Here is a 26244-nt window from a genome sequence, read left to right as displayed (position 1 = left end):
TGGGAGAGAGAGAGAGGATGTCTGCATAGTGTGTGTGGGAGAGAGAGGATGTCTGCATGGTGTGTGGGAGAGAGAGAGAGGATGTCTGCGTGGTGTGTGGGAGAGAGAGAGAGAGGTCTGCATGGTGTGTGGGAGAGAGAGAGAGGATGTCTGCATGGTGTGTGTGGGAGAGAGAGAGGATGTCTGTATGGTGTGTGGGAGAGAGAGAGAGCGAGGATGTCTGCATGATGTGTGGGGGAGAGAGAGAGAGGATGTCTGCATAGTGTGTGTGGGAGAGAGAGGATGTCTGCATGGTGTGTGGGAGAGAGAGAGAGAGAGAGAGAGAGAGAGGATGTCTGCGTGGTGTGTGGGAGAGAGAGAGAGAGAGGATGTCTGCATGGTGTGTGGGAGAGAGAGAGGATGTCTGCATGGTGTGTGTGGGGGAGAGAGAGAGAGAGAGGTCTGCATGGTGTGGGAGAGAGAGAGGATGTCTGCATGGTGTGTGTGGGAGAGAGAGAGGATGTCTGCATGGTGTGTGGGAGAGAGAGAGAGGATGTCTGCATGGTGTGTGGGAGAGAGAGGATGTCTGCATGGTGTGTGTGGGAGAAAGAGAGAGGATGTCTGCGTGGTGTGTGGAAGAGAGAGAGATAGAGATATATGTCTACATGGTGTGTGGGAGAGAGAGAGGATGTCTGCATGGTGTGTGGGAGAGAGAGAGAGGATATCTGCATGGTGTGTGTGGGAGAAAGAGAGAGGATGTCTGCATGGTGTGTGTGGGAGAGAGAGAGGTTATCTGCGTGGTGTGTGTGGGAGAGACAGGAGATGTCTAGGTGGTTTGTGGATGTTTGCGTGGTATGTGGGGGAGATAGGCAATGTCTAGGTGGTTTGTGGGAGAGAGGGGGATATCTACGTGGTGTGTGGGAGAGAGAGAGATAGAGATATATGTCTGCATGGTGTGTGGGAGAGAGAGAGAGGCTAAGTGCGCGGAGGATGAGAGAGAAGGGTGTGGTGAAAATTAAAGCAATTACCGTATATCGGTGTCTTTTGCTGTGTCCTCGCTTTCTCGGAGGCTATGATACTTGTTGCTTATTTTGATAAGATTTTTTTTTATCATTTTGTGTGAGACGCAAAGAACAAGAGCCACGAATACCCAAATATGGCCCTGTAATTTTGAGTAAAATAAAGTCTCTTCATTCCAAAATTCCATCATGGTATGAAATAGCTTAGACCTTCTTCTTTAGAAATCCAGTGTGTTTTTTCCGCGAAAATTCACGCATATAGAAATTATAACATGTAGAACCCATAACAGTTGTGTTATTTTTGTAAAAGTTGATAATATCCAACAATATGCACCAAAACTTTGTATAACCCCCAAGCCTCGATCCAATAAATATTAATGAATTGTAAATTAGTATATTACATACTGCATAGAAGTTAAGAGTTTTTTTGGATCGAGGTCTGGGGGATAAGTGAATTTTTACTTTTTATGTTCTAAAAATAACCGGAATTTCACATTCCATGCACGAAATCCGAATAATTTTCCAAACTATAGGTTTAGTACAAATCGTAATATTTAAATATTATAGTTGGGGATTGTTCCATTGTCTTTTTACGAAACCAGTAATTATTCAAAGTTAATAAAATATGATTATTTCAAACAATATCATTGAAATAAAACCGGATCCGCGGCATCGTCGGAATCGGGCTACGTATATCAATCGATTTTGCCCCCAAAATTTCAAATAGATTATATGCTCAATTTATGAACTTTGAATATATATGTAACCATGCTAGGGATAGTTACAAAAACCTTGTAGTAGTTAACATTTTTAGTTATTTGATCAAACAATTACGAAGCTAAGTCCTCCAATCCACTCCAGATACAATCGAGATCCACCCATTGTCTGCGCCGCGCCTTTACTTCCACACATTTTCTTTATACTATACATATTTTATTCGTTGAATTTAATAAATATCTGGCTTCACATGTTTCATCTCCGTGCATTCAGTTTTCTTGGCACTGATGAGCATGTTGAAATCGCTGTCGCAGTACATAAAAAGACTTCGAGGGCCGAGGGGTGCCCAACTCGATAGGCTACTTAGATGCGAAGATATATTGGCCTATCCCGTATTGTTTAATTATTTCTAAAGTTATAGTACAATATATGAGTACCAGACAAAAATTAGGCGTCCACATAACAATACAAAGGATAGACTTTAGGCTACAATTTGTACAAGTCTCGGAGGTATAGATTTACAACTTTCGTTCGGTTGTTTACGTGTCAACCGATTTGGACGTACGTCATCGGGTACCGTTATATTTCGACACACAGCTATTCCGGTCCATTGCATATTTCATTCGTCAGAAATCAATATATAGAAATACATACAAATATGAATACGAAAAATATATCTAGCAATATGGATCTTGTTTTGCTTTTAAATGAAATTCATTGACAAACAGAATTACATTTGATCTAATTAGCAAAAATACAAGGCAGTTAATAAAAAGGGATAATGATAATGAATAATTCGAAAAAAAAAAAAAAAAAAAAAAAATTATGTAAAAAGAATGTTAACGAAAATACCGGTAGTGTATATTTCATTGTTTCAATTATATTTATCATTGAAAATTCAGTCTCAACAGCAAATATTTAAAACCACAAATCATAACAAAATAAAAAAGACGAATGGAAAAAAGAAGAAGATATCATTAATACTGATTAAAATAGAGGTGAACATATGAATGACACTCGTTCCTGAAGTAAGAGTTGATGTATTTATTTTTTAGATATATTATCCTACATAATTAAGTAAAATATTACTAAGCATTATAGAAGGAAGAAATGAACACATTATTAAACCACTGTCCTACTTAATTTAGTTTGAGTGTTTGTAACATGGAGGAAGTGTCTGATAACGGAAAAAGGTTTCCCTCATGCATTTTATGTAAGATAAGAACTAAACCTAATGACAGGAAGAAATGTGAAAGTGTTGAAATAAGCAAATTTTATGGTGGATGCCAAACTACAGATGTGTCAATTCACCATGATTGATAAAATTCTTGTTTCTATTTATGTGAAAATAACATCCGCTTAATTTTGTTTGCACACTACGGTTAGTGTGCAAACAAAATTAAGCGGATGTTATTTTCACATAAATAGAAACACATATAATAGAACCAAACTCCCTCCTCGCATATATTTGGTTTAATAAACCAAATATATGCGAGGAGGGAGTTTGGTTCTATTATATGTAGCAGTATAAGAATAAGATTTTTCATAGATGTTATGGAATTAATGATAATAATTAAGGCATTTTGAAATACACACTGGTCTAGATATTATTGTAATAAATGATCCGGACAGAAAACTAATGAAATTAGATAAATGGAACATATTTACCCGATGATTAGTTCACGTTAACATTTTCTTAGCCTAATGTAAAATAAATTATATCCATATGGCTAAACTAAATGTTTATGTGTTATTCTGTACATGTACGGCTACTTTTGTAACAGCCCCCCCCCCCCCCCCCCCCCACACACACACACATCATAAACGTAACTCCCTATATAGCAAAACACAAATAAAAGTGTGAAACATAGGATTAAAATATTTACTCACTGTCCTAAGTTGTACATGTAGCAAAGTGCGTCTGAAATAACGCCGCTGTCCGAAGCCTGGCTATTACTGTTTTCGGCGTGTTTACATGTACATGCGGGATAATAATAACACCCCCCAAACAAATAATAAAAATAAAAATCCGCAAACTTATAAAAGATTGTTAATAGAAGTGATTAATATGCAACATAAACTACATGTAATATTGAAACGCACATACATAGGTCAATAGATCTTATTCGTAAGTCAACGGTTGGATCCACCGTGTTTTCGTGTACATTTTAAGATGCCCCCCCCCCCCCCCCCCAAAAAAAAAAACTATCGGTATGTGCAGTAAATGGTTATACAGTTAAAATATTGGGATCGTGTTTATCTTCATGTCATACTTAAATAACAAAGCTATGTAAAGAGGTAATGAATTAATATTACTTTAAAACTGTTGAATGGTTTCATATATAAATTTTTTTAAAAATATAAAGAGAGGGAAGGAGACAAACAGAGAGAGGAGAAAGAGATGTACGAGTATATTATATAGGTGTGTGCTTTTATAGAATTAACATAGACAGGTTTAAATATTTACAATATTATAATTAAATTGCACTGAATAGTGTTTTTGTTTCACTTTTATACCTAGAGAACTTTCACGTAAAAGTACATGAAACGTTGTAAAATTGTGACGTTAAGTTGCAAAATTGCGACGTTAATAACAATCTGGCCAAAACAATGGGTACTTTGAACATCAATAACTAAAAAAATTGAAAAGATATCGGAAAAAGGATAACATATTTGAAAAATAGATATTCTTGGCTTCTGTCCCCGAGAATAATATCATGTTCTGACTAAGGGCCATTTTTGGCTATTCGTGGCTCTAGTTCTTTCTTGCACTTGAATCTAAATTTGATAAGATATCACCAAAATCCGCAAGATGTAATCTTAATCTCGATAAAACTTTTTGTTTGGAAAACACACTTCCCCCTTCCTTCCCCTTCCTTCTTTGTTGCACAGTTGAGTGTAAAGGAACATGGAATTCTCGTCCTGAATGCCGAGGAATATCGCACAAACGATCATGTAAGTCAAATGAATGAATGTTATAAGCGAGCTCCACGACGTACTTTCTGGTTTTCGATGTTTTTCACTACAACTTTCAGTAGAAACCGTATTTACAAAGGCTTATGGTTATACACTGCTAGTATGAGTTTTGTTTAATTGTACATGTTTCGTGTTAGACCAGCATATTATCATTATTGAATTCCAAACAGGGGATGAGGTCCAGGGGTTTGACACCCTCCTCCCTCCTCCTGGGATATCTATGACGTATTTAGTGTACTTGTGTCTCGCAAATATTTAATTCTATTCGTAAAATCAATGCATTTTCCCCCATATAAAATCATGAAATACCCCTAACGACTAAAATGTTGACAAACAGAAAGGGAAACTAAAGATTTCTCTTTTGCTCAAACTTCACATTCCTAATTAAAGCGTAATTCGCTTCGCACTTTTATTCAGTTTGTGAGTAAAATGTCCAGTGTGAGTAAAATGTCCAGAGTTTATGCATCGATAAATTCTTCAAAAAGAATGTTCAATCTTATAATAAACTAAGAACACAATCAACAAATAATAATGCTCTTAATTGTATAAGATGTGCATATTACTAATTATTGGAGAGGGAGGTTACAGAAGTTTCACCCATTTCATTTTGGGAGAGAGAGAGAGAGAGAGAGAGAGAGAGAGAGAGAGAGAGAGAGAGAGGACCACCACTTAAATTAAGTGGCAGCCGCCAGTTATAATTCATATGGCGGCCGCCAGATAAAAGTTACGGCCAGATAGTGGCAGATGATAAGTGGCGATTGCCAGTTAAATTAAGTGGCGGTCTCCAGGTAAACTAAATGGCGGTCACCATAGAAATTAACTATCCCCACTTTACTCACAGACACTCAATGTTTTAAATATCTATAATTAAAAAAAAATGTCTTCCTGTAAACATAATGTGCATACAGAAAGACAATTTTTTTTAAATACTTCGAGTGCCTGTGACTTTACCATATTCCATGGTCATATTCGTTATTTTCTTTCCAATCGGGATCGGGATGTATCAGTTTCATATTCGTTTTACATCCATCTTCAGATTCAACTCATATTCAGATACATCTCTAACGAGTGTTCAAATTTTCAGAAAAATCCACGCAATAGTTTCTTAGAACATGCATGGACAAAATTATGTATACAGACAGACGGACATGCAGATTCCAATATACTCCCAAACTTCGTTTACCGGTGTGTGTGTGTGTGTGTGTGTGTGTGTATATAATATGATAAAATAATAACACTGTATACATACATGAATACTAAACCAGCGCAGATTTAGAAATTTTCAAAGAAGGTTTGAGCCATAGGAGTAAATTACAAAAACTGTATATGTATACAGATATCACAACAGCAATTGATAAGTTACAGTTACAGACTTCTGCAGGTGTGTGTGTGTGTGTGTGGTGGTGGGGGGGGGGGGGTAATGCTATTGACAAACGATTGTTCAACTTTTTAATCCTATGAAAGAGTACTGAATTGGGGACATATGGAAGACTTTGACATGTATAGGGAATCAGAGACCTCTGATGTATGGACACTACTTCCCCTTTTCTGATTTTTTGGCGGCGATAAAGTGTAGATTCCCATTTTATCCCATCCCAATTTCGATTTATGCAATCGTTTCATGCTCTTTGTAAGCTTTAGAGATTGGCCTTCTACCGGTATAATAAAATGATGTCATAATTAGTGCTGTCAATCCCCAAGATACGAAGGCAACGCGTTAATATTAATCACTAAGCGCACGGTACTGGTGTCACTGGCCGTTACACTTATAACGTCATAAATTGTGGCAAAATATAATCACGAAAGCAACGTCACATTTTAAACAAATTCATTATCTCCAAGCTGTAATATCATAACTAAAGCACATGCATGATTTAATGTTTAAAAATTGAAAATAAATCTTTGTACGTGTATAGTGTACATTCATAAAAATTATGAATTCTTAGAAATACTCCAAAGTATACGTACTGTATTTATTTCACCGTGCCTACAACAGCAGGCATGTCGTATGAAATAAGGGTACCCGTTTCGGTAGGTTTCGTTTTGCTTCGGTAGATTTCGTTTCCTTTCGATTTCGTTTCGCATTTTACAGGTAACCATCCCATGAAATAAGGCTTGCAATTCTTATGAATATGACCTCTGAGAAATTTGAACACAGTAAAAAAAAAATCAGTTTTGGTTTTTTCTAGGATATATATAGACTTGCTCAAGTCTCTATGTTTAATAATCATTGCTCTCTTTAATACTTTTTATTAATGCCAAACACGGAAGGGGGAGGGGGTTGGGGGGTTGGGTTAAAAACTCCCGTACGTTTCTGTCATCGATCTACATCGATCACGCTCTAGTGGGAAAAAAAACCCAACAACCAGCACATAGAAAGTATATGTAGTTTTGCGCTTTATAAATGAATAATAATAATAACCACGGTGAGTTGAAATGAGAGTTAAAAACTTACAAATAATATTACATTTTAAAGTTTTAATGTTCACTTTCATTTCTGAATAAACAGTAGAAAAGGTATACAGAGTGTTATTTATACTCGTATGTTTTACTTGCGAATCGGTTAGTTTCAATATATATCATATTTAGTTTTGAAGGGGTGGTCTCGTGAAAACCGTGTGACTTTAGATTTTTTTGTCAGATGTTGAACTTTTGATCTAATGATATTGTTATTCATATGCGGAAATCTTGATTTGTATTCGATAATCTTGATATCTATATGCGGACGGAAATTTTGATTTATATGTGAGAAATCTTGATATTCATATGCGAATTTTTTTTATTTTACTCTACGAGAGAGAGAGAGAGAGAGAGAGAGAGAGAGAGAGAGAGAGAGAGAGAGAGACTTCCTCTACTCTTCTGGAGTACCAACGCATGTGGGCGAAATATTCCAGGGGCAATCGCTCACACCCGCCAGAGATCACCTGGGTCCTAAATACAACAGTGAGGTTGTTCAACACGTCACTGATACTCTAACAAGATTTTGACATTCAATTCATTTAATATGTGACTTATGTATATATCTTTCATTCATTGGAAGGGGGGGGGGTACATAAGATCTAACACGCTATATATATCCACCGTTCTGGTGCCTGTGTTCACATCCACCTCCTAGGGAATGCTACAGGCTGGTGCATGTTGGAAACTATAGGAGGGTCCACAGTTTTCTCTGTACTTGCTCTTTAAACCAGGTAGCACGCAGGAGACAGGTGAGATGCGCAGAGATCTCTTCCCCCTTAGAACGTGACCACCCGTTCAGGTCCAGGCACCTATGTCCACATAGGGCCCCCTGTGTTGCCCCTACGTTGGTAGTCAAACTGGCCGCCTCCCCAGTTCCCCACAAAAAATTGCACGCGACCCTTTCCGCCATATATGTCAATTTGCACCCTGTTTCTGATTACGATTAATAAATATTCAAATTTGTATCACTCTTGTTAATCCAGCTAGCTAAGCAACCTATGGGGGATTACAGGGCAGCCACCCAAGCTTCGACATAGCTACTGGGTTTATTCAGCATATTAGGGCAAGGTCAACTATTCAATTCAGGCCAAATGTCTCACGGCTGGTAGTGCTGTATATTTATTAAAGTTTAATTTTAGCAGAGTAGCTCCTCTAGTTAAATTTAAGATATCCGAGGTCAGGTCATGGTCAATGAAGCTAATTCTTTTATCAATTTTTGAAATTATGCATTTCACCTACAATCAATAATGACTAAATCCATGCGTACATCTAGCATGTGTACATCAACATTATCAAATACGAATCAAATATTATGGAATATAAATCGAGATTTATATAATTATCGAATATAAATAACAAGGTTACCAAATGTAAATAAATAACAAGATTATCGTATATAAATCAAAATTTTCGCATATAAATATTAAGATTATCGAATATAATTAAAATTTTCTCATATATGAATAACAAGATTATCGAATATGATTAAAGAGTTTCGTATATAAATCAAGATTTGTATAATATTGCAACGTTTTACACACCGTAAGTGTATCTGTTCAATGCTGAATTTTTATATGCATACATACAGTACATCGTCGCAAACCACGGGTTATTGTTTCATTCTATTTCACAAACGTTTGTGAAATAGAATGAAACAATAACCTGTGGTTTGCGACGATGACATACAGTAGTACATGCAACAAAATGTAGTCTGTACAATTGTCATTTGATAAAGTCAATTAAAGTATATGTACCAGATCTAGAGCAAAACATATCTATGAGATACACATGCTATAGCTTAAATACCTTGTATACTATTTTTAAAAATCATTTTAATTTAGATCATTCAAAAATAATAAAAGCAACATTTTACGTTTTAGCTAGACGTAGGTTGTGTACATTGACGTCGCGTCATTGCGCGACAAAATCACATGGGACATTTATTTGGACATTAAGTATCTTTTCGTTTTCCTAAATGGACGCGGGATAAAATGAAATGTTGTATATTCTATATAGTAAATTTTATGTACTTTCTGTAAGTTATATTCATTAAAATATTCGCGTTGGAATTATGCTTAGAAATAAGACATAAAATGGTAGAATTGTTTAAAAAGCGCGGTATTTGTAGAATAAGGACATTTCACTGGACACCGATAAAATCAATCTACTTCATGGATATACTCAGAATTTTATAATACTGGTATACATTGTGCTCTACGATACATGTCATTATAAATGTAACAAGCTAGGATAGTCAACTTCCCCCCTGTATTAGGCGTGCTACTGGTCATGATGATTTGCATTTGCAGTCTATCTACAAACACGGGACACCACTGACAGGTACTGTCTTTGCCATTTTTAAGGTCGCTATATCAATTCTATGAACTAAATGTTTAAAGTAATTGGTTTATGGTTTTTAGATAAGGACGTCACAATTTCTTGGGACAAAATCAATCATTTTATTAATCTGTGGATAAAGCGTATGCGTATTTCATGTAACGCGGGACAACGAAAAATGACGACATCTGCGTGTATTTATTGCTAATGAAATGCGTGTAAATTATATTTTATATAAGCTATTATCATTATTTATATATTTTCCTTGCCATTGATGTATAAGACTTTAATAATCCACAAAATATACAACTGTGTAAACATAGCGGAAACATTTTCTAATGCACGTATGAAAGTAACACCAGTACCGTGCGCGACGTCACAATGAATTGATGACGAGTCGGGGTTGTCCCCCAAAATAAGTTTTTGGAAGGGTATATTTCCATGTAATTCTTCACGGCAGCAATGGGGCATGTTATGTCGTTAGATGCCAGAATGAGGACTGTTGTTTTAACGCTGAATTGGTCTGACTTAGAACATTTGATTGCGAGTTGGATTTTGGTCTGATGTAACAAAATGTCATGGAACTTTGAGCAGTGTTGCCCTTTGACAGTGTAAGTTCACCTATGCGTACGAAAGCATGAAACGCTAGTGTAAAGGCAGCTGTGAATAAGTTGGTTTAAAGCTGACATGAATTAATAAATATAGTATAATTCTTTATGTCCGCCATATTTCTTTGCTAATCCGCCATATTAGTTAGATATTCTATTGTTATATGTATCAGGGGACGAGTTTTGCTACGCTTCATTTCACATCAGTGTCTTCGATTTACCTGTGCGGGTAGCTTCGACAGGTAACACGTACATCTCCGATACTAATTTATAGGACATCAAGAAGAAATGAAATCACGTTTTGAAACACCATGCAGTGCTCAAAATTACAATAAACATATCGTACAGTAGTAAATCATTCTAAAAGCTTTGGATAAATAAATATAGAATGCCTTTTCTTTACGTGAATGTGCGTACATTTGCAATAAATATGTCAAAACTATACAAAAACGAAGAGAAATATTTCATCTATTATCTAGATCTATTGATGAAACGGAATAAGCAAAGGGTATAAAATCTATACCATTCACACTTACTTCAAGCTAAATGCAAATACATAAATGCTACTGTACGTATAAAGAAGACATGGTCATGTACGCTCGTCATGAAAAAGCATCGAATGCGGATGACTATTTACCTGGGTCTACTCGTAATATCTGTAAAGGACCGAGGATGTACGTGTACACTTGTCGAAATACTCAAAGTAGTAGTAAAACTCCCTTTATTAGCATAATCCATGAAACAAAACGATACACTCCATTTGTATTCCAACAGTAAACAACATTGTCCATTGTACAGACTGCGACACACTTAGCCCGTGCCGATCAGCTATCTTCAATCAGGGGAAGTATCAGAGTAGAATAGTTACCCTGTATTGTGCATGAATCCTTATACTGTATGATTTACTTATCAGAGTATTGCAGATTTATAAATCAGGATATCATTTAGGTACATAAATCCTTTGTGCATAGATAATTTGCATATACAACACTGCATGAGTGTATGGAGAGAGAGAGAGAGAGAGAGAGAGAGAGAGAGAGAGAGAGAGAGATTCAAACGATGATCTTGTAATAATCGCGCTCTTATTAAAGGTCATAGGAGACGGTTTTTAACAATACGTTTTCTCTCCATAATTATCAACTTTGTTTCATAGACTCCTCATAAAAATACTTTTTTAAGATTAAAAACAATATTAACTCGAAGAAATTGAAGTGCAAAGGTAGTCGGAATAGAAAATTGTTACCCGATTATCGTTCCTGATTTCCTGAATTTGTGACGTCATAAGAGATCACACTCAGATTTGCGAATCAAAACAAAGGCACATCCATAGACGATTTATTCGCAACTGGAGGAGTTTTTGAATGGGGAACCATAGTTTGTTATACAAGGATATCACTTTGAACTCATAATTAATGCAAATGCCAGCCACATCTACGATTTTTCATCGGAGGACGAACAAGAAGATCGATCAAGATCCTATTTATTTCGAATCGGTTGAAACAATACTGACTGGTTGATGATAAATGTATGATAATTTCAGAGTACATTCTCTGATGACAATAAGAGAAATACATGTATATATAGTTATTCTTGCGCTTTCTAACCCCATGCAGACACAGCGACGCATCATCTTTTTTTTTCCAAGGGGGGGGGGGGGTGGGGGTGAAGGTTGACTGACAAAAAAGGTGGGCACCCTCTCATCCCCCTTTGGTTTTATGTGCCCAAGTTCCACCCTGACTCGGATATATTTTATAGCCAGATCGAAATTTCCTTTACACACATCGTGAGCGCCGTTTTTTGAATTTATTTTCATAGGAGTTTTATACAAGTATCGTGTACAGCTATTTAGTTTAACAGGTGAATCTAACAAATATAAATGGCTTCAACATTCTTTTATAATAAAATTTGCGACATTAGGGCCTATATGAAGAATAATTTACCATCACATTAGCCGCTATAAGGGCTCTTTCTTGCGTATAATGGTTGGAACTGGAAGCCAGAGGAAGAACGATTTCTTCGTCTGGACCAGTTATTGAAGGAACTGTCGAAAAATCTGAATGTCCTGATTGTTTTTGTAGGCCATGCGTTATGGACGAGTCACACAGACAACTTTAGGTAGCCAAAGAATTTCTGGTGTGCAGTCCAGAAAAACTAATTCAAACAGAATAAAACTTTCTAAACAATTTTGGAATATGTTGAGTCATCGTGGGGTGTGGGACGATGATCGGTTCATAAGTTGTACATAGCCAGAAAATCTGCACAGTATGCAGGAACTCCCGTCGGAAACTGTATGTTTGGCTGTCATACATCGTCGGACACAGGATATCCGACGAAGGCAGTCAAATGGATACAAGAAAACGTAGAAAAAAGAATAATCTGCCTAATTTATCAATGGCTCACGTTCTCATTTATACAAAATAAATTTATCGAGCTTTAATTCTTACATGTTGATTCATTCAACCGACCGGTTGTTCAAAATCCTCGGCCTTTAACGTTATTTTTTGTTTAAATTTTTTACCCTAATAAGAAACCAACGTGCAAATTAGTGCTTCATTTAAAGAAAAAAATCATCCCCCAACTCTTGCATGACCGTAAAAATTGGTTTATTTCACCTGGTATAAAAACTTGTAATTTCAATATGCTCCACCATTTGCTTTGAACATTCTTTTTCAAACAGAAAAGACGGGGGGGGGGGGGGGGGTCTGATAATGCAACTTTCAACATATAAAGTTAGACCTATTCACCTTCAATTTATTTACTTATGTATTCAGAGAGAAAAATTCTGATCAGAAAAGCTTCATATAACTATTTCATAGTCAAATTTCATTTCTAAACAAATCAGATCATGTTTATACTAAATTATGAATATCTGTACTACAGTGTACATGTAGTCTACCGTCATTATATAGGCCTACAGTACAGTCAACGTTTTGCACGATTTTCTCGTCTTCGCCGTGCTTGCCGTTGGTTTGTAGCCTAGTCGAAAATAATTAGAACTGCATCTGGTCGAAGATTTAATTTCATAAACCATTAGTTTTTGCCAAAGTAGAATGAATACAATAACGAAACTGATCCTTATCAACCCTGTAATCGCGTAAATGATTGTCAAACAACTTCGAGTTCTGTGTTCTCGGTGTAGATTTCACACCCAAGTCTTTCTGAACGTTGGATCATTTAGACAAAAGTATATAGAAATACCTGACTTGCTACATTACAGTGAATGTAAGCACATTGAACATTTTGACGCTAAAACCCGCAGTTGTTAGTATAAACAAATACACATTGCGTCAGCTGGTCTCTTTTGACGTCATCAAGCAAGGAGATAAGTCATCTTACTATTTTGATACTTCACACCACGGCAACATTTGACGGTCTGTAGCGCCCTGTTACCTTACGATTTTTTCTTAATGACTTCTTTACATATGTTAAGCAATTAAGAAGAACACATTTTCGTGCAAAACAAATTTTTTTTGAAAAATCGTCTCCTATGACCTTTAAGACAAATGATATCGTTAATTCAATATAAGAGAACAGTAACTCAATATTGCTCTCATTAATTGATAATACAGATTTATTTGATTCATTTAAAGCACACGCAATAATTAAAAATTAAACATCTTAAATAATGTTATTTCAATTACTTCATTTTATGCTAATTCGCGCTCAATAGATCTTATATATCTATGCCATTTTGCTTTATTACATCTGCGTTGAACTCGACGCAATTGTAGTAATGTAAAATGTAATAATTGAGAGTTTATCATATGCGTAGTTATCAAGCACATAGATTTTTTTTTTATTTAAACATATTTTATGAGAAGCTCAACAGGATTGGGCAACAGGCATAGCCTATGTAGGCCCTCTCCCAAATACAAAGGTCAAGTACAAAGTACTTAGAATCAAGGGGAGGGGACAAGAGTGTCTGCCCCCCACTTTTGATAACAATATCCATTTTCCCCCCTAATGTTTTCCGCCACACTCAACAATTTTTCAGTTATCTGGTGGCACCCAGTTTTGTTGGTGGAAGAGAGAAACCAGATACAATGTACCTGGGAAGAGACCACCGACCTTCCGAAGTAAACTGGAAAACTTTCTCACTTACCGGCGCGAGCGGGTTTCGAACCCGCGCCGACAGAAGTGAGAGGCCGTTATTTTGTAATGCAAGTAAAAAATATATTTGGTGACAACCCCCCCCCCCCCCAAACTTGACCCAGCTTGAAAGTTCTGATATAATAGTAGAAGACACACCACCACCAACCAATTAAGAAAATGAAGATATTATGAGGCACTCATAGTAGAGGACTCTAACTACCCCATCCCACCCCCAACGATGGAAGAAAATGAAGTGTAGGGGGGAATTATTGAGGCAGTCAAAGTAAAAGACTCTTTTAACCCTTCACCCCCACTTTAGGACTTGAACATCGGATTTGTTTTATTTTATTGCTGATTTCGTTCATCTTTTTAATTATTATTTTGAATGGCAAGAAATTTTGAAGAATCCAATTTTCCATTTTTTTCATCCTGTTGTACCCCCCCCCCCCCCCCCCCCCCCCCCCCCCCCATGAAAAATGACTATACGTGTCTGGTTATTACATGTACATTTTACTTTTCAACACATGCATGCATACTAATTGTATGGTGTAGAATTGCACCCTTTACCAAGTTTTCCTTCATTTACACAGTGTAAGGAATGGTAAACCAAAATCACAAAACGAAATGCATAAAGGCCAAGATAGTTTTAAGCGTAGGAACTTCATTCACGAATACATAAATACATGTATTCACAAAAATCGCATGCATGCATTGCAGGACTATAGCATGTGTGTTTTAACGTTTCTGTAACATGCCATAATGATTATTTTCATTTCATAGATCTGGCGCAATGGATATATTCTGAAAATAGACATACCGCTGTACGTCGAAATTTCATATCCAAATGTATTCGATAAGATGTTAGTATTCATAAATCAGTAAAATTCGTGTTGAGGTTTTATTTGATATGATACAGTGTCAATCTACTGTAATGCATTAGTAGGATATGCAAAAGGCAAGAGTATAAACATTTTCTAATATCGATATCTATATGATCACGAAAAAACATATAATTTGTATCCGGATTCATATGCCGATTTAGATATCAATAAAAACAAAGCTGCATAGTTTAGGGGAGGGGGTTCTAATGAGTCTGATGAAATTAAAAGAAGGAACCCCACATTTGCATTCAAACTAGGTGTACTTCAAAATTAATTCATTTCTGCTCTGACTGAAAGCATGATTCTAAATTCGGGAACGAATCTTGCATACAAAATAATTAATAGGGGAACACATAAATTCGAGCTCCTTTGGAATTTAATGAAATGCAGATATGCTCGTTTCTTTCAACACGAATTGATGTGTTGTTTCAGGCACGTATACAAGGGGTTGGGGTGGGCAGGGAGGCTGGGCTGGTCTGCTCTCCCCGCTTTTTTGATAATTTACCTTTTCCCGTTATTCTAACATACAAAGTCAGTATTTTCTACATGCAGTTTAAACTGGTATATATATATATATATATATATATATATATATATATATATATTAAATTTGTAATGAATTCAATTATAAGCATCAACTCCTGTAAGTTTTTAATATATTGTCAATAACAAATTTTTAAATAGCTGGAATTTTTGAATGCTTGTAAGCTTACCATTATATCAGTGATCAATTTTCTTTTCTTCTGTGAAATGATATTGTACATCGAAGTAGGACAGTCTCTCTCTCTCTCTCTCTCTCTCTCTCTCTCTCCCCTGTTCAATCAATGAATATGGACATACAGAGACCGTAAATAATTATGTGGTTCCCAATGAAACAATAAAACTATATTTTCGTTTATACATTTCCTTTTATATGTGTCTTTGTGTAATCAACTGTTTATTATGGATTGCAAATGTAATACCCGCATTTTTAAACAGATGTATATTTTCGATCATAATTCCCTTATTTGTATATCCAAATTTGTATATGATCATCGATAAATTTTGAATTGAGCACGCAATATATCCAACCAGATGCTCAGTGTATATGATTAGATTCCCGATTTCTATAAACTGCAAAACCTCGACCAGACAAGCATTCAATAAAGGAAAAATTTTCGACTCTGACATCTCCCCTGATTGAAGACACCCTATTTGGCACGGGTGAAGTGTGTCGCAGTCTGCATAATGGAATGACAACGTGTTGTAAAGTTCTAACGAGATACAAATGGAGTTTATCATTTTGTTTCGTGGATTTATCAGAATAAAGAGAATCTAATATTTTCGGTAAGTGCACATCTCCGATACCTGTTGAATAGACGTCCGTATTTGATACGGTGTTTTTTGTGGCGAATATGCCATGTGCATTACATATTATGCATATGGCATGGACCTGTATTTTGCAAGAATTGATATAAATAATATATTTTATGCTCTTTGCTTATTCCATTCTATCAGTATGTAATTGGCAAATGATTTCTCCGCATTTATTTCATAAGAAACTGCAAATACTTGCTTACACTTGCAAGTATGCAAGAAAAGCTTCTTTTTTTTTTTTTGCATTTTTTTTCTAAATTATCTAAACTTTCGGAATGTTGCATTGGTATACAATAAATATTTTGTAATTTTGAGCAAAGTATAATGTTTTCAAATGTGATTTTATTTGTTTCGCATTTCCCTATATATTACTATCGGAGGTGTGCACTGGTCGAGTCCACCTAGAAAAATCACTGAGGTGTGACAATCCCATTTGGGGTATATACGGGTAGAGTAAATTAGGCTACCTGAGAGAAATATGGCGGATAAGATGAAAAAGGTGTACGTATTTATTAATTCATGTCAGCTTTAATATATCAAACATTTACTGCAGCCACGAGCTTTATCGCCAAATCATTTCACAATATTGACCCTGCTGATCAGTTTCTCGTTTGGGAGCTGCTACAGGGTATCTAAAGAACCCGTAATCACAAATGCACGGCTGCCCATACCTTTAAACCATAGCAGTGGAGTATTTGTAACCGGCAATGGAAAGATATATATCTGTTGTAGATTATGAAGGCTGTGGAATGTTTCTAAGGAATTAATACCTACGTCATATGAGATTTTGCAGACTGACTGCTCTGGATGTGTACAAGTGCAATGTTGTTTACTTCTAAAATGCCCTTTTTGTTTTGCTAATTTAGACCTTATACCCCAACGCCAACGCATTTGGTACCAATTCTAGAAAAGTTATTATATGTCCCGTAAAAGCGGAGTGTTATCCATAAAGATGGTTAAAATACATTAATCCATTACCCCCCGGAAGTAAACCCCCACAACCAAGGTTGGCCGATCCTGCGCTATCTGTAGAGTTGCAGTCCATTCGCTGTCCGGAAAGTATGCAATGCCATTAAAATAGTCTTAAATTTTAAGCCAAGTATACATGCCTTGACACAAGGATTTTGAGATAGTGGTGTTTTGAATTCTAAGAATGTGGAAAAGGTGTAAAATTTGACAAGATATTGAACAATGAAACGGGAGACATTTGTCGATATAATATGCGCCCGTAATGTATATTCCTAAAATCTCCTGGATAGATTGGTAATAAGCGGAAGGCATTTTTAATGTTGACCTTGGCTAGAAGGACACCTTGACCAAATGTACGTTTTGTCTGAACAATAGTGTCGTATTGCAAACGAAAATCGTGATCAGACCATTTTTTAATATATAAATTGACCGAGGCACGATCTGGATATTGATTTAAGTATCCAAGGAATCACGAATTCGGGGGAAGGACCGTTGATCAAGATGTTTTGGTGTTGGCCAGGACTGGAGCTCAAAGACATGGTTGCTATGTAGGGCCTGCTTGAAGATTGAAGAGTTCGTAAGGGGGTCCAACGGCGGTGTGAAATGCGTTGAGATTGGGAACGAACAGTTCTCATCGAGAACGGAACGCTTTGGTCCAAGATGGGAACGAGCAGTTTGGCCTTGATATCAATTTCTGCATTTCGGACATTTTTGATACTTTTTAATCATATACATAGACATTGTGGGAAAGAGTGATATTACTTGCCAATATAAAACTTTAATTTGATTAATATTAAGAATATTTCAAAATGGAAGGAAGGGCGGGAGGGGAAGTAAATTAATATGTTCAACTATACGTGCCTTAATTAAACTCCACATGGGGATATTTACATCAATAGAAAACAACTTCACACTTTAAAATAAAAACAAAAATCGAATTGCGTCATTTCAGGCTTTCCCGATTTCAATATAACTTTGTCACCCTTTACTAAAAAATGCTATGGACTTAAGGTCGGCCCCTGCCCGAACTATCCCGTGGGAATTCGGGTTAGAATAGGTCAACAGTACCCCTTGCTTGTCGTAAGAGGCGAGTAAATGGGGGCGGTCCTATGGATGAGACCACAAAAATCGAGGTCCTGTGTCAAAGCAGGTGTGGCACGATAAAGATCCCTCCCTGCTGAAAGGAGCGGTAATCGCCGAGCATAGGCCTAAATTTTGCAGCTCTTCACCGGCAATGGTGACGTCTCCATATATGTGAAATATTCTGATAGGGACGGGACATTAAACAATATTCAATCAATCCTACTCGAACTACATCATCATTTGAAGTACTGTTTTTTTGGTTCTAATATTTCGTTGCAATTGTCACATCTGGGAAGTCGTAACGCGCCAAGCAGCAAAATAAATCATGATGCATTGCATTCGATCACATTCACAGAAGGAAAATTTTGTAAAAGCGTCTAGGGTAAAACAAATTGATTGATTGAATAAAGGACGACTAAATTGCATTAAGAAAGTAGGTGTGACACACGAGGAGAAACAGCCCATGGGGAACCGGGTTAGAAGAGGTCCTCAGTACCCCTTGCTTGTCGTAAGAGGCGACTAAACGAGGCGGTCCTTCGAATGAGACCGCAAAAACCAAGGCCCCATGGCACGATAAAGATTCCTCCCTGCTCAAAGGCCGTAAACGTCGAGTATAGGCCTAAAGTTTTGCAGCCCTTCACCGCAAATGGTGACGTGTCCATATGAGTGAAATATTCTCGAGAGGGACGTTAAACAATATGAAATCACTCAATCACGGGGATAAACCGTGCCAGTGCGTGAACTCGATCAGTCACGTTGGAGTCGTACGAGAAGGGCATTATTGTTTGAAGAAGAGGAGTGGAGAATCAATAGGGAGACGTTTTGTTGAACTTTGAACTCTTGTAGGTGGACTCAGCAGCTGTTAATGATACAGACAGCCCCTGCAATTGTCAAGTTGTGTAGGGGAGGAACAATTTGGCCTTGTACATGTTTTGCTTGTCAAATGCTATTTCCCCAGCTGCGGGCTTGTGAATTAAGTACATGTATCAACAGGCAACAAACACAGGACACCTAACAGTCTAAAGGCGGAAATGCATGGGATGTAAATACTACTTAAATGGCAGCAGGTACGTAATGTGTATTTATTTGTATTCTGTATACAGGTCAAACACAATCTTTATATTTAGCTATAACCTTTTAGAACTTGATTTCATAAAAGATTTGAAATAGCTAAATCAAACTATTTCAAATAGCTTCATAAAGCTCTTCATAAAGGTGAAGATAACGAACAGTGATCAATCTTAAAAATCCAATAAGCAATACAAAATAGAGAGTCGGACAAACATGGACCCCTGGACACACCAGAGGTGGGATCAGGAGGAACACGCATACCCCTGTCAACCGGTCACATCCGCCGTGAGCCCAATATCTTGAACAGGCAAACTTAGTCATCCGTAGTCAAAATCAGTGTGCCAAGAGCGGTCTAACAATCGGTATGAAACACGTCACTCAGACAGCAGTTGACCCAATGATAGGTTGTATTGGTAAACTAGACCGTTATAACGACCATAGATTTTGCGGAATGCTGACTTAAAAGAGGAACACAACCCAAATTTTTTTTACACGACAAATGATACGATTAATTATTTGATAAAAATTTGTCATACTATTCTGTTGATATACGGCCTAGATAAGCTTCAATACTAATTTTAAAACGTTAAAAATTGAAATTCCCGCCATCTATTGAGGCTGCCATTATGTGGAACTCTTTTGTATTCAAGACCACAAAAATCAATAATTTTGACGATTTCAGCTTCTCCATCGTCAACTTCCATATTTATGTATATGGTGTTTATATCTTTCAACTGATTCGATACACAAGAGCTTGTTCTGACCATGGTCAGTTTTTAAATCGAGGCAAGCTACTGACAAACCAGTTGAAGGTACAGGGGTTTCAACGGTCTCGATTAAAGTAAGAATTTCGCTAATCTATGGTAGTTATAACGATCTAGTTCGTCAATACAACCTGTCATTGGGTCAAAAGCTGTCTGACGTGTTTAATACCGATTGTTAGACCGTTCTTGGCACACTGATTTTGACTATTGGTAACTCCGTTTACTTGATCAGGCTATAGGGCTCACGGCGGGTGTGACCGGTCGACAGGGGATGCTTACTCCTCCTAGGCACCTGATCTCACCTCTGGTATATCCAGGGCTCTATCTATTTTGCATTACTAATAGGAGTTATGAGATTGATCACTGTACGTTATCTTCACCTTTCACGTCACATCGTTTGTTCCGGTTTTGATTACATTGTATATTCTTAAGATCATGAAAAATGTGCATGTGGTAGAATTTACAAATAAGTATGTTGATGCCTTCCTGTCAAGCTGTTAATTACACTAATGCGAAGAAAAGATGGGAAAAAGCTGCTCTTTTAAAATTCTTGACCCAACCACGTCATCTGAAAACAAAAGACTAAGTGACTGTGGATCCATCATTTGCGTAATGACAAGTTGAGGTTTCAGACATTTGTAAGAAAAAACGTGTACCGTCTGCCTGGTCCGCGACTCCAAGGAACGTCTTCTTTTCTCAGTTTCTTCTTGCAAAAGAACGGGCTCAAATCTATACGGCTCCAAACTTAACTGTTCGTGACTTGTCATGTTTACAGTGCTGCTGATGAAATAAATCGGAACCGACGGTGTGACGTCACCAATTAAACTCCAATGGCCGCTCTCTTAGCGGCGGGTAATTTAAATTATATTATTGATTTAATTGTTAAGCAAAGAATTTTATTGTGTTATGGGTCAGAACAAACCCTTAATATAGCGCAGCAGAATTTACTAACAAAAGGCAATCTAACAATTGATAAAATTTATTTACAATTAATAATTGATAGAAAAATTGTAACAATAGCAAAATACTAATTTACGGTAGGTGAACAATAAATCCTAAAACACAAAAATAATAATCCAAAATCGTAGTTCCCAGTGAAATAAATCCGAATAAATAGAAAGTGTATAACCAGAGCTCTTTTTAAACAGGAGATTTTCAGTGTATATATATTAGGAATGAATTTTCTAGTACAATCTTGACCATGATGCAACCATTACGTAATCCCTCTACTAAAAATGTACCTAGAACAATCTCGGTCACAGGTGTCAATGACATAACTTTCCAGAAACATCCAGGTCAATTGAGTGCAAATACTATTATGCATGTACACAACAATTGTTAAAGACTGTCATTTACGGTATAAGTAAGCAATTCTTTATTCATAAAAGCAACAATGTGATTAGGGTTGCCTTTCTCTTTAAACGAGACTATTGAAACCCCTGTACCATCAACTTGTTTGTCAGTAGCCTGCCTTGATTACAAGTGAGGTAATATACATCGCCCCCGTAAAAAGGCTGAAATATTGTCCAAAAATGCGCAAAACCTCAACCAATCAATCAATAAACATTGTGTTTGGAAATTGGGTTAATAATTGGATATGTTTGTTGCAGAAAGGACATCTGATATTCTACAGATAGCTACTGTGTGTCCAGACCAATCACTTAACATTTACATAACTCCAAGCCGACCAGTTCCAGAGATTGTATCAAGAGCAACAGGTTTAACATATAAAGGTGGTGTTTTGAAGCATCATGGATAACCTCTGGATATGGTGGGACTTGCTGAGGGTCAAAAGCGATTCGTCGACTTTGTTGGGTCATCGTCCAAGTCTGTTTTGATTGAACATAACATCCAAAACTTGATATTTCTGTTTTGTTGTTTCATGCACAAAGATGCAATCTTGTACATATTTTTAGGTCACCTGAGTAAACCCAGGTGACCTATTGCAATTGGTTTGTGTCCGTCGTACGTTAACAATTGAACATTTTTAACTTTTTCTTAATAACTACCAATCCAATTCTTTTCAAATTTGGTATGAAGCATCATTGGGACAAGGGGGACATAAATTATAAATTTCAGGACTCCAGCACCCCTGGGGCCTTAGGGGTGGGACAGAAACTGTCCAAAATTGACCAATTTTCAAAAATCTTCTTCTCAAGAACCACACACATGTAAGAAATACTAAATGCATAGTGATGTAGAGCAGGACAGCCTCTACCAAAATTGTAAATTTCATGATCCCCGGGATAGGTGTTCTGACCCCAGGGCGGGGCCAAACTTGGTATATAGTGTTTATGTGTAAAACACTTAAATTATATCTTCTTTTATGCTATTGATACTAAATTGAAAGTAAATAGATATTTAGAAAGAACAGGTAGTCCTTTACCATACTTGCGTGAAGCCTGAATATTTTCCGATATCCCAAAGTGAAAGAAGACGTCATGTACATTTCAGTCACTAGGCCTAACAGTTCGGTAACTGTCGTTTCGTTTAATGATAATGTTTATGATAATAATGTAAAACTACCAAAATTGTACACAGTTTTTAAGCAACGATGCAATGAAGATGCTTTGTGAACGACTTTAAAAGATGAAAACAACTAGGTATTGAAAATTAACATCTATATAGTAAAAGGACAAAACAAGCTGCAACAGAAAACTATTATTAGGTGAGGGAATTTCCCTTGCTTTGAAAATAAACACCGAACTAAAATGACCTATACATGATACGAAATAAAAAACGTAGTTTGTTTCTCCATAAGATACTTAAATCAGCCATATTATCTGTAAAATTCAAGTTTACCACCACCAGCGCATTATAACCGCAATATTTTTCAGCAATCCGGAATATCGTTTTTTGAAAAATAAAAATAGTGCTCCTAGCTCGCCCTAAAATATTTTTGCATTTATGGTCAATTGAAAAGGTGTATAATATAAAAAATACTTTAAATATTTTGGGCGAGATGAAACCAGTATGGCAAAACCTTTACAAAATAACCAGTTTTTGGTGAAAAATGACAAAAATACGGTACCATATCCGGTTCTAGTAGGTATACAGCTTTAGTTGTGCTCCTATTTTTAAAATCTAACATGTTTTTTTAAACCCCGGATTCTGATACATATTTATAACACTAATACTCCTATTCAACATTTACTTTCATTTTTATATATTTTAATGGCCATATTTTGGGGTTTGTGGCTCTGGTTCTTTGATGATCCCAGGGGTAGGGGTTTTTAGTATCAGGGTGGGGCCAAAATGGTCAGTTATTAAATGTGTGAACAATAGACATTTTTAACGTCTTCTTGATAACTATCATTCCAATTCTTTTCAAATTTAATATGAAACACATTTGGAACAAGGGGAACATAAATTATAAATTTCAGGATTCCTGCACCCCTGGGGCCTTAGGGCAGGACAAAAACTACCCAAAATTGACCAATTTTCAAAAATCTTCTTCTCAAGAACTGCACATGTGTAAGAAAAACTAAATGCATGGTGATAGAGAGCAGGAAGGCGTCTACCAAAATTGTAAATTTCATGATCTCCGGGGTAGGGGTTCTGACCCAAGGGCAGGGCCAAATTTGGTATATAGTGTTTATGTGTAAAACATTTAAATAACATCTTTAGTGTGGTTGATACTATATTGACACTAAATAGATATTTAGAAAGAGCAGATAGTCCTTTACCAAAATTGTAAATTTAATAATCCTAGGGGTAGGGGTTTTGGTATCAGGGTGGGGCCAAAATGGTGAGTTATCAAATGTGTGAACAATAGACATTTTTAACTTCTTCTTGATAACTATAATCATTCCAATTCTTTTCAAATTTGGTATGAAGCATCTTGGTTTGATTCCGACCTCACAAAAAAGAGAAAATACTTATTCGAGAAAGCAACATTACTTTCAAGATTCCCTTCGAATTGAAAGAGGAAGATATGAATTTATAAAAACCAATTCTGGCCAGAAGATTTCTTTAGAAAGAAACAAAAGAATATAGGAATTATGTAACCTTAATTGTGTAGAAAATGAATTTCATTTCCTCACTGATTGTTCATTCTATGTTGAAGAGAGAAATATGTTTTTTAATGGTACATGTATATACAAGCTCAACAATTTTTTTTTTTATCTATTTAACAAATAATGACAAATTTACTTGGTTGATGATTAATGAAGACAGACCAGTAATTGTCAAATTGAGGGAATATTTAGTTCAAACTTTCAGAAAAGAATTGATGCTTTAAAACTGCAAAAATCATTATAGTTTATTATTCATATGTTGGTATACATGTAATAATGATATTGTCCATTTATTTGTGTATACACATGATTAGCGATTCATATATGTATATGTACTCGTTTCCCCAACATGCTGCATCCACATGTAGTTTGCAGTCCATGTAACCTGTAGCTACATGTTGTAAACTTTCTTTCTCTTCTTTTTTAAATTTCCTTCTTTGTAAGTTGTCTTGCTGTTATGCCCTCTGGGCCCAAATTGTAATAAAACTTATCTTATCTTATAGTATGTATGTGTAAGTTTGCTGATACTGTATAAAATCTAAATGCATACTTAGGAAAAGCAGAAAAGGATGTACAAAAAATGGTGAATTTCATAACCCAGGGTTATGACTTTAGGATGAGTCCAGATTAGTCATTTCTTTTGATGTTTTAATGTTAATACACCTATTATTTAAAGCCTTGCATCAGTGTATGCACTTTTGAGGAAGTTTTAAGAACATATCTTGTTTATACTGTTGCTGAACATTAAAATTTAACTTAGATATTCAGAACAAGAATTTTTTTTCTAGATTCCATAGCCCATGGAAGTAGTGATACCTTTTCACTAGATTCAGGTGACTGATATGGCCTGTGGGTCTCTTGTTTGAGATAGTGTGTCTGGTGTTATAGATACAATCATTTTAAGTGTTTCACAAGGCCACAATTGGAAACTGCAAACAGGAAAATCTAGTGGAGTGTTTATTAGGTGTAAACTCTAAGCTCACAATGCTAAGTTTAAAAAAGCAGGAAAAAATGTCAAAGAATTGTAATTGGTATGTATGTTTTTTTTTTATACTTTGGAAACCATTAAACTGAAGTGATAAGGAACAATTGGGGATTTTTAAAACACAATGTAACACATGTATATCTAGTTATATAATAAGGAAGATTTACTAGTAAATCATGTAATCATGCAAATATACCGTGGTTTTTTTGTGTTGGTTTTTTTTCTTCAAAATCTGAATGGGATAGACATATTTTATAGGCCACAGATTTAAAATCTTGGGGAAGGTTTTTAATATTGTTTTTGCAATATAAAACTTTAATAGATGTACATCTATTAATATTAACAGACAATTTTACATGTAAAACATTTTTTCTTCATGTAAATGCACCCACATTATTTGTATTAAAAAATGGATTGGGGTATATATACATTGAATGCCATATATTTGAAATTATATGGAAAGTTGTGGATTTTTTTGTAATAGATAAACAGATCTACATTTACTAATATCAACAGAAAATTTCACATGAAAAGAATTTGATTGGAAAATAATTCCACATAAGTTATTTTTTTTTTAGAATTTCAAATGGGGATATGCATATTTTGGAGGTCATAGATTTGAAATTATGTGGAAAGTTATGGACATTATGTTATGAATTGCTGTAAATAATGTACCTGTACTGATATAAACAGAATATATATATATAAACTATGAAATTATGCTCACAATTGTTGTTTCTTAGACTCGTGCCCTTTTCAATAATTGGGCATTTTCCCCCCAGAAACTCGATAAGAGCAATCAATCCATGTTTACGTCTTAGGTTTGCCGCGGCCGTGGCACGAACGGGACTCGAACCCATGACTCTCCGTCATGAAGCCCTACCACTGAGCTACCGCGACCGGCTTGCGAGAAGCTGATGGCAGGTTATCG

The 26244-nt window shown here is 36.1% G+C and overlaps 1 protein-coding gene across 5 annotated transcripts in view; it reads left to right on the top strand.

Annotated features, from left to right (window-relative positions):
- LOC125658495 (beta-1,3-galactosyltransferase 1-like) overlaps positions 1–26244 on the top strand; it is a 51788-nt gene that overhangs the window by 13306 nt on the left and 12238 nt on the right. For 2 of the 5 annotated variants that reach the window (XM_048889766.2, XM_048889767.2), the window contains exon 1: positions 4354–4670. The exons of 1 other annotated variant lie outside the window; for it this stretch is intronic. The gene's annotated coding sequence lies outside the window, so the exon portion shown is untranslated. Of the gene's footprint in view, positions 1–4353; positions 4671–8818; positions 9492–26244 lie in introns of those variants that run through there. 2 more of the 5 variants (XM_048889770.2, XM_048889768.2) reach the window with 2 other exon arrangements.

This window comes from Ostrea edulis, chromosome 9 (assembly GCF_947568905.1).
Source record: "Ostrea edulis chromosome 9, xbOstEdul1.1, whole genome shotgun sequence".
Classification (NCBI taxonomy): Eukaryota; Metazoa; Mollusca; class Bivalvia; order Ostreida; family Ostreidae; genus Ostrea; species Ostrea edulis.
This window is presented reverse-complemented; position numbering and strand designations above follow the sequence as displayed.